This window comes from Prionailurus viverrinus, chromosome E2, assembly GCF_022837055.1.
Source record: "Prionailurus viverrinus isolate Anna chromosome E2, UM_Priviv_1.0, whole genome shotgun sequence".
Lineage (NCBI taxonomy): Eukaryota > Metazoa > Chordata > Mammalia > Carnivora > Felidae > Prionailurus > Prionailurus viverrinus.
Window position 1 is genome coordinate 43701464 of NC_062575.1, and position 14228 is coordinate 43715691.

The 14228-nt window shown below is 40.7% G+C and overlaps 1 pseudogene; it reads right to left on the reverse strand.

The window, feature by feature from the left end:
• Nucleotides 1-4788: 4788 nt before the first annotated feature.
• Nucleotides 4789-7619, reverse strand: LOC125152556 (methyl-CpG-binding domain protein 4-like; annotated as a pseudogene).
• Between the last annotated feature and the right edge of the window lie 6609 nt (nucleotides 7620-14228).

The following is a 14228-nucleotide window of genomic DNA, read 5'->3' on the forward strand; positions in this document are numbered from 1 at the left end:
GCTCTCCAAAAGGCACATTAAGGGGAAGAAAAAGCAAGCCACAGACTAGAAGCAAAAACTCATAACACATGTATCCAACAAAGGATTTCTATCCAGAAGATACATGAAAGGACTCCTCCATATTGAAATTAAGAAGACAAACGACGCAAGTGAAAAAATGGGCAAAAAAATAAATAGCGTGGGTTTGCAAACCAGCCCCCATACACAGTGGGCAGGGAGAGACGGAAGGGAAAAGAAGCCACTCCAGATTGAGGTGTGGCAGGTTTAATAGGCAAGCGAATTGACTTACGAGGCTTGTCTTGGGAGGCTGCAAGACCAATAGATCCCCGCACCCGCCTGCCAGAATCTTAAAGGTTTACATAGAGGCGTTAACAGGGTTCAATAACATAAACCACCGAGCTGACCTCAACACCTTGCTCTCTCAAGGCTACGTCCTTGAAACGGCGCCACTTGTGGAATGGTGGGCGATGTACATTCCAGGGACAGAGGAGGGGATGAGGAGCCTCCAATTGACCCTGTTCAGCTAAAGGGTCAACCAGAGGTCGTGTCCTCTCCATGACCTCCTCCAAAACATAAGATGTTTTACAAAAGAAGATACACAATTGGCCAGTGAGCACTTGAGAAGGTGCTTAACAGTATTACTCATTAAGGAAGGGCAACTCAAAACCACAGTGAGATACCACCACCCCTTCCATGAGAACGGCTAAAATTTTTAGGGGCGCCTGGGTGGCTCGGTCAGTTAAGCATCTGATGTCAGCTCAGGTCATGATCTCACGGTTTGCGGGTCCAAACCCAGCGTCAGGCTCTATGCTGCCAACTCAGAGCCTGGAGCCTGCTTTGGATTCTGTGTCTCCCTCTCTCTCTGCCTCTCCCCCACTCGTTCTCTCTCTCTCTCTCTCAAAAATAAATAAAGATTAAAAAAAATTAAAAATAAATACACATTAAAAAATATATAAATTCACATATTTAAGAAGTTCAGCAAATCACAAGTAGAAAACCAAAACAAACAAAAACCCTACACCTATCCTAGTCAAACTGGTAAAACCAATAATAAAAGGAAAAATCTTGAAAGCAGCCACAGAAAAAGTGGAGCAATAATTCAAATTACTGTTTCCTTCTCATCAGAAACTACAGAGTCAGAAGACAGGGAGACAGTGCCTTTAAAGGGCTAAAAGAAGAAGAAAAAAAAAAAAAAAGGCTGCCAAGCCACAATTCAACATCCAGAGAGAATATCTCTAAAGTATGAAGTTGAAATAAATTAGAGATTTTAAAAATTGGAGGGGTGACTTGATGGCTCAGTCAATTAAGCATCCAACTTTGGCTCACGTCAAGATCTCGCGGTTCTTGAGATCGAACCCCACAATGGTCTCTATGCTGACAGTTGAGAGCCTGGAGCCTGCCTCGGATTCTGTGTCTCCCTCTCTCCCTGCTCCTCCCCCACTAGCACTCTCTCTCTCTCTCAAAAGTAAATAAACATTAAAAAAAAATTTTAATTGGAAGAGATTACTATCTACAATTTAATGCAATATATCTGGACATTACATAAAATAGATAATTTCACAGGGAAATTTAACTTACCCAGAAAGAAAAAGAAAATTCATATAGTTCTAAACTGATTAAGAAAATCTAATCATTCATTAAAACTAAACTCACAAGGGAAAAAGAAAAAAATGTCCAAAACAGGTTTGAAGGTAAATTCATCCAATCAAGGAACTGATTATTCTAATTTTATAAAGCTTGCTTTTTGTTGAAAAAATAAAATAAAATAAAATAAAATAAAATAAAATAAAATAAAATAAAATAAAATAAACAGCAATAAAAAGAGTAAGAGGAAACATCAGTTAACCCATTTTATGAAACTAACATAATTTTGATACCAACCCAAGAGAAAGCAGTAAGAAAAATCATGGGCCAATCTCACAAAATACTAGCAAGCCAAATCCAAAATATATTTCTTAAAATAAAAATTAACTAGAGTCATGTAACTCACCACATAACAAACTGAAGGATGAAAAGCACGATTCTTCCAAAGATTGTGCAAGCTCACAGGCACACGTACATTGCACACACACAAGCGTCCGGTAAAATTCAAAATCCATTTACAACAAAAACTCTTTAGCAAGCTGGGAATAGAAAATAAATCTACCAATATCTTATGCAAATGTAATACTACAACTGAAATATTAGAACTCCCTTAATAATCAGCAACGAAGATACATGCATCCTCATTTCTGTTCAACATTGTACTAGAGATATTAGCAGAGTAAAACGTGTCAGATAAATAAGAGGAATAAAGAATGGAAGAGAATTGGGGCGCCTGGGTGGCGCAGTCGGTTAAGCGTCCGACTTCAGCCAGGTCACGATCTCGCGGTCTGTGAGTTCGAGCCCCGCGTCGGGCTCTGGGCTGATGGCTCGGAGCCTGGAGCTTGTTTCCGATTCTGTGTCTCCCTCTCTCTCTGACCCTCCCCCGTTCATGCTCTGTCTCTCTCTGTCCCCCAAAAAATAAATAAACTTTGAAAAAAAAATTTAAAAAAAAAAAAAAAAAAAAAAAAAAAAAAAAAGAATGGAAGAGAATAGTCAAAATTATCATTAATCATGTGATAAAATTGTCTAGATAGTAAACCCAAGAAAATCTACTAATAAATTATAATAAGAATTCAGCAAAGTTGTGCTATATATGTAATAAGTATACAAAAAGTAATTTCATCCCTATGCGCCTATGATAATCAGACATTTTCTCTTAAAAAGATCACTTTATAATTATAATAAAAATATAAATAAATACATCTAACAAAATATATGCATGCCTTCTAATGGAGAAAGGTATAAGATGTCATTGAAAGACATTAAAGAAAACTGGAAAATATACACCATGTTCATGGAAAGGAATACTTAATACCATAACCAAAGTAAGACTATTCTTCAATCTAACATATAAATGCAATGCAACCGTAAATCAAAATCCCAAAAGGGATTTTCATGGAACTTGATAAGCTGATCCTAAAATTTAAATGGAACAGCAAGAATAGCCAAGAAATTATTGAAGGAGAACAAGAACATCCAGATATCAAAGACTTATAGTCAAACTATAATAATTAAGACATTGTATTATTGACTCAGTAGACCAGTGGAACACACAAAAAGAACATACATAAACGCATATGAAGAATGCAAGACTTGGGGCACTTGGGTGGCTCAGTCAGTTGAGCGTCCGACTTCGGCTCAGGTCATGATCTCATGGTCCGTGAGTTTGAGCCCCGTGTCGGGCTCTGTGCTGACAGCTCAGAGCCTGGATCCTGTTTCGGATTCTGTGTCTCCCTCTCTCTCTGACCCTCCCCCATTCATGCTCTGTCTCTCTCTGTCTCAAAACTAAATAAACATTAAAGAAATTTTTTAAAAAATGCAAGACTTAAACATATGTGTTGATTTCACAAATGACAGAGGGGGCGTTAAAAAACATCAGTGGAGAACAGAAGCTCTTTTATTTTTCAACTTCAAATCATATTTTACTATTGGAAAATACATTTTTGGGATTGTTGTCAAATAACATTTTTTTTTAACTCAAAACATGTCCTAGCACATTCAGTAGCAAAGATCTACCAGTGTTTCACACATGAAGAAAACCTACATCCCTCATCCTCAGGGAAATACAAACCAAAACCACAATGAGATACCACCTCACACCTGTCAGAATGGCTAACATTAACAACTCAGGCAACAACAGATGTTGGCGAGGATGCGGAGAAAGGGGAAGCCTCTTACACTGTTGGTGGGAATACAAATTGGTGCAGCCACTCTGAAAAGCAGTATGGAGGTTCCTCAAAAGGTTAAAAAGAGGGGCATCTGGGTGTCTCAGTCAGTTAAGCATCCAACTCTTGATTTTGGCTCAGGTCATGATCTCACAGTTCATGAGATCAAGCCCCACGTGGGGCCCCATGCTGACAGTGAGGCGCCTGCTTGGGATTTTCTCTCTCTGCCCCTCTCCTGCTCATGCTCTCCCTCTCATGCTCTCTCTCTCAAAATAAATAAATAAACCTTTTTTAAGTTAAAAATAGAATTACCCTATGACCCAGCAATTGCACTACTAGGTATTTAGCCAAATGATACAAAAATACTGATCTGATGGGGCACACGCACACCAATGTTTATAGCAGCACTATCAACAATACTTAGGAAAGAGCCCAGATGTGTACTGACTGGTGAATGGATAAAGAAGATGCGGTGTATATATATATACAATGGAATATTACTCAGCCTTCAAAAAGAGTGATATCTTGCCATTTGTGACAACTTCAGTGGAGCTAGAGTATATTATGCTAAGTGAAATAAGTCAGTCAGAGAAAGACAAATACCATATGATTTCACTCGTGGAATTTAAGAAACAAAACAGATGAACATAGGGGAAAGAAGAAAAAAATAGAGGAGGCAAACCATAACAGACTATTAACTATAGGGAACAAACTGAGGGTTGCTAGAGGGGGGAAGTGGGCGGGGGATGGGCTAAATGGGTGATGGGTATTAAGGAGGGCACTTGTGATGAGCACTGGGTGTTATATGTAAGTGATGAATCACTAAATTCTACTCCTGAAACCAATATTACACTATGTTAACTAACTAGAACTTAAATAAAAATCTGAAACACACAAAAAACATAACCTACATTGTGGTTCTAGTTGTACTGATTAAAATCTCTATGCCTGTAAAGGCAGTTGGTTGTGCTTAATGGAGCTCTTGAGAATCAAGTACAGAGTAACATATAAAAGATGGGTTTGAAAACTTTGAAGAATTTTAAGACAGACTTAATTTTTCATGAGTTTTCCAAAGCCAGTCACGATATTCACTTAACTTATGGTCTTCAGCATGCACCTGCTTCCATTCATTGATGCAAAAAACTCAGTAAGAGTCATTGCCCTATTTGTCCATCCCATGAAACTCAATCAGCTACCTCCACTGCTTTGCCAGATATTCATCTGAGAACTTGATAATGGCTTTGGCTCAAAGATTGTAGAGAAAAAGAGGTTTAAGAAGTTCTGACACTTCATGGGACACTTCGGTGGCTCAGTGAGTTGACCATCTGACTTCTGCCTAGGTCATGATCTCGCCGTTCCTGGGTTCGAGCCCCGCATCAAGCTCTGGGCTGCCGCTCAGAGCCTGGAGGCTGTTCTAGATTCAGTGTCTCCCTCTCTCTCTCCTCCCCCCATTCACGCTCTGTCTCTCTGTGTCTCTCAAAAATAAATAAACATTAAAATTTTTTGGAAAAAAAATAAAAGAAGTTCTGACACATCTCTTCAGTCTGCAGTTCTTGCTACCTCAGATGAAGGATACTTCTCCAGAAACTCTGAAAGCTCAGGTGTTGCCACTTTGCCTGAGGTCTGATTGAGAGATATAGTAGCAATGAGGAGCTTCCGTCGATCATGGAAAAGTATTTCTTGGACAAGATTAAAAGGTGACCGAGGAGGTGTCCACTTCCTAAAGGTTTTACATCTTGGGGGGCTAAGAGCTTCTTTGTAGTATTTGTTGGAAAAATGTTTGTTTTCCTTTTTCCTTTTTTTTTAACTTTATTTTATTTTTGATAGAGAGAGAGAGAGAGAGACAGCATGAGCGTGCACAAGTAGGGGAGGGGCAGCGAGGGAGAGAGAATCCCAAGCAGGCTCCAGGCTTGAGCCCAATGCAGGGCTTGAGCTCACAAACCGCGAGACCTTGACCTGAGCTGAAACCAAGAATCGGATGCTTAACCGACTGAGCCGCCCAGGCGCCCCTCCTTTTTTCTATTTGTGTCTGTGGAATGGTATCTTCTTGACATATTTTCACATAAATAGTCTTTCTCGGTTTCATGAGCAGTTGTCCATTTCAGAGCCACATTTTTAAATGTCAGTATGCAAATGTTCCTTCCTTTCCCTGACTTCTACTTTTGTTTTTATTTCCTTGGCTTCTAAAAAGATTTCTTCCCACTTCTCGTTGTGTTCTGCTTCTTCAGCTGAACATAATTTGTTTATGATGCCAGAAGTTATTTGTTCAAAACAAAAATTTGATCCGGAACTCAATGATTTTTCTTCTACAAGTCTCTTTTCTTCATTGGTTACACTGAGGTTCTTGTTGTTCACTCCAGATTCAGAAACGGAGGAAGTTTTATCAAGCGACAATGGTTCACTTTTAGCAGCTGCCTTATTATACTCAGATTCTCTTTTCCTATTACTGTGAGCAGAATCTGGAAAACCCTTCCAACATCCTGTTTTAGTTTCTTTAATTTGAATTCCTTTCAAAATAGTCATCTTTCCTTTGGACTTTCTAACCTTTCTGGAGTCAACATCATTGACACCCTCATCTTCTTTAAAGCTAGATAGTCCTGGGGCACCTGGGTGGCTCAGTCAGTTAAGCGTCTGACTTCAGTTCAGGTCATGATCTCACAGTTCATGAGTTTGAGCCCTACATTGGGCTCTGTGCTGACAGCTCAGAGCCTGGAGCCTGCTTCGGATTCTGTGTCTCCCTCTCTCTGTCTCTGTCCCTCCCTCACTCACACTCTATCTACTCTCTCTCAAGAATAAATGAAACATTTAAAAATAAATAAGTAATAAAGTCAGATAGTCCTGGGGCACCTGGGTGGCACAGTCAGTTAAGTGTCTGACTTCAGCTCAGGTCATGATCTCACGGTTTGTGAGTTCGAGCCCTGCGTCGGGCTCTGTGCTGACAGCTCAGAGCCTGGAGCCTGCTTTGGATTCTGGGTGTGTCTCTCTCTGCCCCTTCCCTGCTCATTCTCTGTCTCTCTCTGTCTCTCAAAAACGAAAAAACGTTAAAAAACTTTTTTTAATAAAAAAATTTAAAAAATAAAGTTAGATAGTCCTGTGCTAGTTTGCCCTTCCAAACTATAACTTGGCAGGGGAAGGACATCTTTTTTCCCACCAGCCCCATGTCCTGATGTTCTGGTTTGAAGTGATACTTTCATTTTGCATTTGGGATGTCAGAAGTGCTACGCTGTAGTCTTTATATCTGGACTTGATGCTCCTTTTAGAAAGCACAGTAAAATCAAACTCTTCCAGCATAAGAGAAGTCTCTCCATTTATGTGAAGATAATTAGCAAGTGAACTTTCGGATCTCAACGTCAGTCCTTGTGGGCTGATAAAATATCCATCGAGTCTTCCTGCTGTTTTCCCTGACCACCTTTGCTTCACAACTCTTTCCCATCCGCCTGGGACAGACTTCCAGCATTCCATCACTGCATACAGTACCAGCAACCTGAGCAGGAGCAAGGGATTTTTACAGCAGGGGATTCCACCCACCGCTGCTTTTTATCCCCCCTTGTTTCTCACTTCTCCCACTCTTTCTGATGCCAGAGCCACATGTTCCTCCCAGAGATCATAGGGCCAGTCTTGGGCTAAGCGCCTACTGGAGGTGCTTAGTCCCACAGTCCCCCAGGCTCCAACCCTCCATCCCAGCCATGCCCTTCAAGTGGGCTCCAGTGGCAACAACAGGTCGAGAGAGGATGTGATGCCCTAGGAGTGGAGAACAAGATGTGAAACCTTCAGTTCAGAGCGCTAGGCTGAAACCAAAAGCCGAAGACAGTGCAAGTCTATTAGACTCTACAGCTGCTTTCTGGCCGCCCCCTTGGCTGCAGGCGCCATCTCCATGGCTCAGCCAATCAAGTCCCACAGAAGCTCTTTAATAAAGGGAGTTGGGATCACTCATCACCTTCGTGGAAAATAATGACAGGTGTATCCCTACCTCGTATCACACACAAAAAAATGATTTTGCAGGTGAATTAAAGTTCTGAATGTGAAAAGCAAGACTTTAAATTTTCAGAAGGAAATATAGGAAAATAGATTCATGATCTCAAGGTAATTTTCTTTAACAAGAGGGGGGAAACCACAAACCGTAAAGAAAATACTGTTGCATGTGATTACATTACAGAAGCACCACCAACAAAGTAAAAAGACAAGGCTACGAAGGAGGGCTTTCTGCAATACATACAACTAACAGAGGATAGTTAATAGCCTAGCTATATAAATAACTCCTACAAACCAGGGGGACCTGGCTGGCTCAGTGGGTAAAGCACACGACTCTTGGTCTCCAGCTTTTGAGTTTACCCACCGTGGGTGTAGACGTGACTTAAAAATAAAATATTTTTAAAAACTAAAAAAACAAAACAATTGCAATGAGCTAAGTAATAGTGTGCACACTCAGTAATTACCTAATAATGTTGGAAGCATGGAGGGATGACAACAGAGCATGCTTATAGCAGCAGAGATAAAAAGGAGGGGTCAATTCTCATTCTCCAATGAAAAAGATAGTGGCTGGAACTGAAAACTCAAGAAGTAGCAATACAAGTATGCTATTTAGAAATATCAGCTAGAAGACTTGTGTTTTCCCGGGGGGAGGGGAAGTGGCAAAATGAACAAAGGGAGAGGGGACAGATGATTCTGGTTTCTACAGTGAACCTTGCAGGATTATCAACTTTGAATAAAAATTATAAACAAATGAAACCCAGTAAATAAAGGAACCCAGTAAAAAAAGATACCTCATGGGGCAGGAAAAAAAAACCTTTTAAATTGTAATTAATGTTTTTGGAGAGAAAAGATATTTCATCCAGGAAATAAGATTAGGAATTCTGGAAAATGGACACTCAAAAAAAAAAAAAATTCAACAATTCAAAGATTCCGTAGAAGAGATTTTTTAAAAAGTCAGGAAAATTTTCCAGAAGAGAGAGAGAGAGAGAGAAATAACACATCTGAAACTGATCTCTTGATCTTAGTCTCAGAACTGCTTATCACATCATCTTCCTCATATCTATAAATGGCAGGTTTTCTTCCAGGTGCTTGACTTATTTCTTTGTCCGACACCCTACCTCCAATCCATCAGAAAAAAAACTGTTGGTGTCACTTCAAAATGTACCAAGTTCCTTCATCGTCTTGTTGGTTTGGTACAACAGTGTCCAGGCCAGCCTCTTTGCTTTAGGCTTTGCACTCCTGCTAGCCATTTGCAATACAGCACTCAGAATTATTATTTTAAAATAGAAGTCAAATCAGGTCACTCCTGTGTTCAGAACCCACCAGGGATTTCCAATCTTAGAGTCAAGTCTTTACAGTGGCCTACAGAATCTGGCTCCCTCCTATCTTTCTGACTCTCATGTTACTCTTTTCTTACATCAGAACAGACACTGGGCTTAATGAATGAACAAGGTCATACTGTGCACCACCATAGGGGCTGAAAGATCACTAACCAAATTGTTAAAGGGCTTGTTTCATCACTGCTCATCCCTAGGAGTCTCAGCATGGTGTGCAAAGTTAAAATTCAATGTTTTTGTTCCCCTTCAATCAGAATTTCTAGGCAACATCTTGTTGGAACCTTAGGGTCCCACAAACCCCGAGTTGAGAAACTGGATTCAGTCCTTCTGTTTTGCCCTCTCTGGATTAACCCAAGTCTCAATTATTTTTCTCCTATATTATCCTTATAAACATTCTTACAGTGATCTTTTCATTAGTAATCACTGTATGTATGCTTACTTAAAAATAGTTGTTGGAGGGGGCGCCTGGGTGGCTCAGTCGGTTAAGTGTCCCACTCTTGATTTCAGCTCAGGTCATTATCTTGTGGTTCGTGGGTTTGAGCCCCACATCAGGCTCTGAGCTGATGGTATGGAGGCTGCTTGGTGTTCCCTCTCTCTCCCTCTCTCTCTCTGTTCCTCTCCCACTTGTGCTTGCTTGCTCTCTCTCTCTGAAAATAAACTTTAAAAAAAAATAGTTGTTGTAGAATTCTTTAAATTAGTGCCTTTATCACTTTCTAAATAATACAAGAAACTCAGCTCCATTTTTAATACGCTCTTGCCTTTTTTTCCTATATATTGTTGTCATACGTTCTACTTCTGTGTATATTACATGGGGCACCTGGGTGGCTCAGTCAGTTCAGTGTCTGACTTTGGCTCAGGTCATGATCTCACAGTTTGTGGGTTCAAGCCCTGCATCTGACTCTGTGCTGATGGTTCAGAGCCTGGAGCCTGCTTCAGATTCTGTGTCTCCCTCTCTCTCTGCCCCTCCCCTGCTCACACTCTGTCTCTCTCTCTCTCTCTCTCTCTCTCTCTCTCTCTCTCAAAAGTAAATACACATTTTTAAAAAATTTTTAATACTTTTGTATATATTACAAATTTTATAAAATACTATCATTATTGCTTTCTAAATAAGAAATGCTCCTTTGTATTGATCACGTATTTTTTGTTTCTGGTGATCTTCCTTTCTGCATTGCATGCTTCTGTCCAAGGCCATTTTCCTTCAGCCTAAGGAACTCCCTTAATTTCATTTCAAAAATGTCTTTGAAGGATATTTTTACTGGATGTGTGAATATAGGTTGTTGGTTTTTTCCAGCACTTTAAAGATGTTATCCATTGTCTTGGTGTTTCTCAGTTTCTGTTGAAAAACCAGAAGTCTTCCCAGGGACCTCTGTTTAACGGCTCATTGGCCTGACCTGTGTCAAATGGTCACCCATGGCTTGAAAGCTGGGAATTCTAACATTTCCATATTTCCAGCCTCTACTGTAGAGCAAGGTCAGGGAGAAGGGAGTTGGACTCAGTGTTGTGTGAAATGGAAATATAGGAGTGTTGTATTGGTAGTATCAGAAGAGATGTATTCAAAGGCACTGTCTGGGGATAATCTCTAATATAAAGTGGCTGTTTAGATGTGGAGGGAGAAGGAAAGGATAACCCTAAGGTGTGTAGACTAACTGAAAGAGTAATGATAAAATTCACCGAAATATGAATATCCAGGATACATTGTTTGGGGGGAAAGATGAGTTTAGTTAAAACCTAATGAGTTTGAGAGATTGACAGGCATAAAATTCCTACTGATTTTTCATGTTGATATTGTACCCAGCCATCTCACTAGTTCTGATGACTATATTTTTCAGTTGTCATGGATTTTTTTTAGGAAAAACAATCATAGTATCTACAAACAATGATAGTTTTTGTTTTCATGCCAATATTTTTATACTAAAAAAAATGTTACAGCATTGCCTCTTCTACTTCACAGTATTGACAAGCAGTCATTCTGATGCTTAATCTTTTTGTGTGTTATTTTTTCCTCTCTATAACCTATTATGATTTTCTCTTTATCCCCAGAAGTCTAACCTTTCATGACTTGGTGTGAGTCTTTTTTTTTTTTAATTATCCATCGAGATGAGTACTGAGATGGGTCATTTTATTTTTTTTTATTATTTTTTTTTTCAACGTTTATTTATTTTTGGGACAGAGAGAGACAGAGCATGAATGGGGGAGGGGCAGAGAGAGAGGGAGACACAGAATCGGAAACAGGCTCCAGGCTCTGAGCCATCAGCCCAGAGCCCAACGCGGGGCTCGAACTCAGGGACCGCGAGATCGTGACCTGGCTGAAGTCGGACGCTTAACCGACTGCGCCACCCAGGCGCCTCAAGAGATGGGTCATTTTAATTTAGAGATTTCGGTTTCCTGAATTAACTAATTATATCCTTCCTCAGCTCTTTCTGATTTCACTTTCTGGAACTCCTCTCATTTGAATGTTAAACCTCATGAACTGATTTTCGCCCTGATTCTCTATGTTTCCTTCTCCCTCTTCCTCTCTCTCTCTCTCTCTCTCTCTCTCTCTCTCTCCTCTCTTCTCTCTCCTCTCTCCACCCTTGTTAAGGGTTCCCTTGTTAATGGCAATGTAGGAAGACCTTGAACTCACCTCCTCCACAGACACACCAAATCCATACCTATTTATAGGGAAATTCCTCCTGAAAAAGAACTGAGAGCAGATGGAAAGTGATGTCCAAATGGAGACTGCAGGAGGCAGTTGGATAGGTTTAGGGAAGGTTTAGGGAGAGATCTAGGCTAAAGAAACAAATTTGGAGATCAAAGTATGGATGCTATTTAAAGTCTATAACATGGGGTGCCTGGGTGGCTCAGTCAAACATCTGACTTTGGCTCAGGTCATGATCTCGCAGTTAGTGGGTTCAAGCTCTGCGTTGGGCTCTGTGCTGACAGCTCAGAGCGTGGAGCCTGTTTCAGATTCTGTGTCTCTCTCTCTTTCTCTGCCCCTCCACCCCCCCCTCAAAAATAAATAAACATTAAAAATGTTTTAAAGTCTATAACAGAAAGCAGATCATCCAGTAAAGAGATTTCTAGTAAAGAGATTTCTCTGCATATAAAAGGGTGATGGGTGAGCCAAGATATGGCAGCCGGGGGCTACAAGAGCCTCCTGACTGGTCATCTCAAACCAAGAGCCTTAATGACCCCAGTGTGACTAAATGAGTGGTTATTTTCTTGTGGGGGCTCTGGTGTGAGAAAGCTTCAGAAGTGGCAGTATAAGGAATGGGAATACAGAGAAGAGGCTCAAAGACTGAGTCCTAGAGTACTCAAAATTTAGACGTTGGGGAGATGAGGAAAAGCCAGCAAAGGAAATTGCAGAAGAGTGAACGGTGATGAAGGAAGTGAGCCAAGACTGTGTGTTCTCTGAAGCCAAGGGTTTACAAACAGTTTGAAGGAGGAAGGAGTGACTGCTTCAGATGCTGCAGGCTGGTCAAGAAAGGTCTGAGAAATGACCACCGGATTTAACAACACAGGGTCTTTGGTGACCTTCAGTGGAAGGGAACGAGGGCCCGAAATCCTGTGTGCATTCAAGAAAGAATATGACAACTCTTTCAAGGAGTTTTGCTATAAAGGGAAAAGAGAAATAAGTCATCACTAAGGAAGGATATAGGGTAAGGAAGCTTTTTTTTTTTTTTATCTTACAATAGGTGATATTATAGCAAATGTATATGTTGATGGGAATGATCCGGTGGATGGGGAAAATGTGAAGATACAGAACAGGGAAAAACTGCTGGAGCCAGATGCTTGAGAAGGCAAAGGATGGTGGTAGTCAAAGTCACAGGAGGGAAGGCAAAGCTCACACAGAGGGACATGGCTGCTGTGTAGACATGGTGATGGGAGGTCCACAGGTTCTCACTGATTGTTGGAAGTGAGAATGGGAGAGAAAGGATATGAGGTTTCAGGAAAAGAAGTTGGTAAAGGGTCATCCAGGTGAAATCCATTGCCTTCTTCCCTCAGCTTTGAATCCAGAGAAACTGAGCTATTTTAAGGACCTGCTTTTGTCAATACACTATCTAATGTAAAAAGGTCTTATGTATTTATACCTAATCGTTAGCATGAGCTAACAGAAGTGATGAACATTCCTTACAGAAAGCAATTACACTGTACTCCCCACTGTCTCTGCTCTCAACTGCATAGCTTAAGAGCTACTTATACAAAAATTATCCTTGTACACATCAAACCCATTACTTTAAGAAGCTAGACTCTGTTAAGGAGATGAGCCTAATAATCCAAATGAATAATCTGTATGAATGAAACCATGTCCCAACTTCTCCATAAAAAATGTTAAGAGCAGAACTATGATTTGATTCCAAATGTTTCAAATATTACACCTTAAAATGCATCGGGTTCACATAAACAACTATATAGCACCACGGAAGTTCAGGAGCAGATACCTGAGCCAAAGTCAGACACTTAACCGACTGAGCCACCCAGGCACCGCTAGATCGTGTTTTTTTTTAATGTTTGTTTATTTATTTTGAGAGAGAGAGAGAAAGAGAGAGCAGGGGAGGTGCAGAGAGAGGGTGAGAGAGCAAATCCCAAGCAGGCTTTGTGCTGCCAGCACAGAACCTGATGTGGGGGCTCAAATCCACAAACCACAAGATCATGACCTGAGCCGAAACCAAGAGTCAGATGCTTAATCAACTGAGCCACCCAGGTGCCCCATACACACGCTAAGATTGTAAGTAAATATACTGCAGACAGAAACTGCTTTAGACGGAGAACCAAGATCCCAGAACTTGGATCCCATCCCTCACTACACACACACACACACACACACACACACACACACACACACACACACACACCCCAGGGAACAATGGCTTGATCAGCTACAGTGAGGATCTGCTCTGGACCAGGCTGTGATGTGAACTTTGACTCGGTTTCTAACCAGCTCACTTAGATCAGTCTCTTGACCATTTTGGGCCTAATACCATGAATTTCCACACTGCAGAGGTGCTGGGACACAACAGAGACTCAATGAATGCAATTATTATTACTATTACTTAACTTCTCTAATCCTATTTCCTATATTTACAAATGCAATGGCTCCTAATACCAGCACCCCTTCCCATGAAGGGCTGCCGTTAGGATCCTGTGAAATCACATACGTGAAGTATGGGCACGTTACAAAATGTTCATC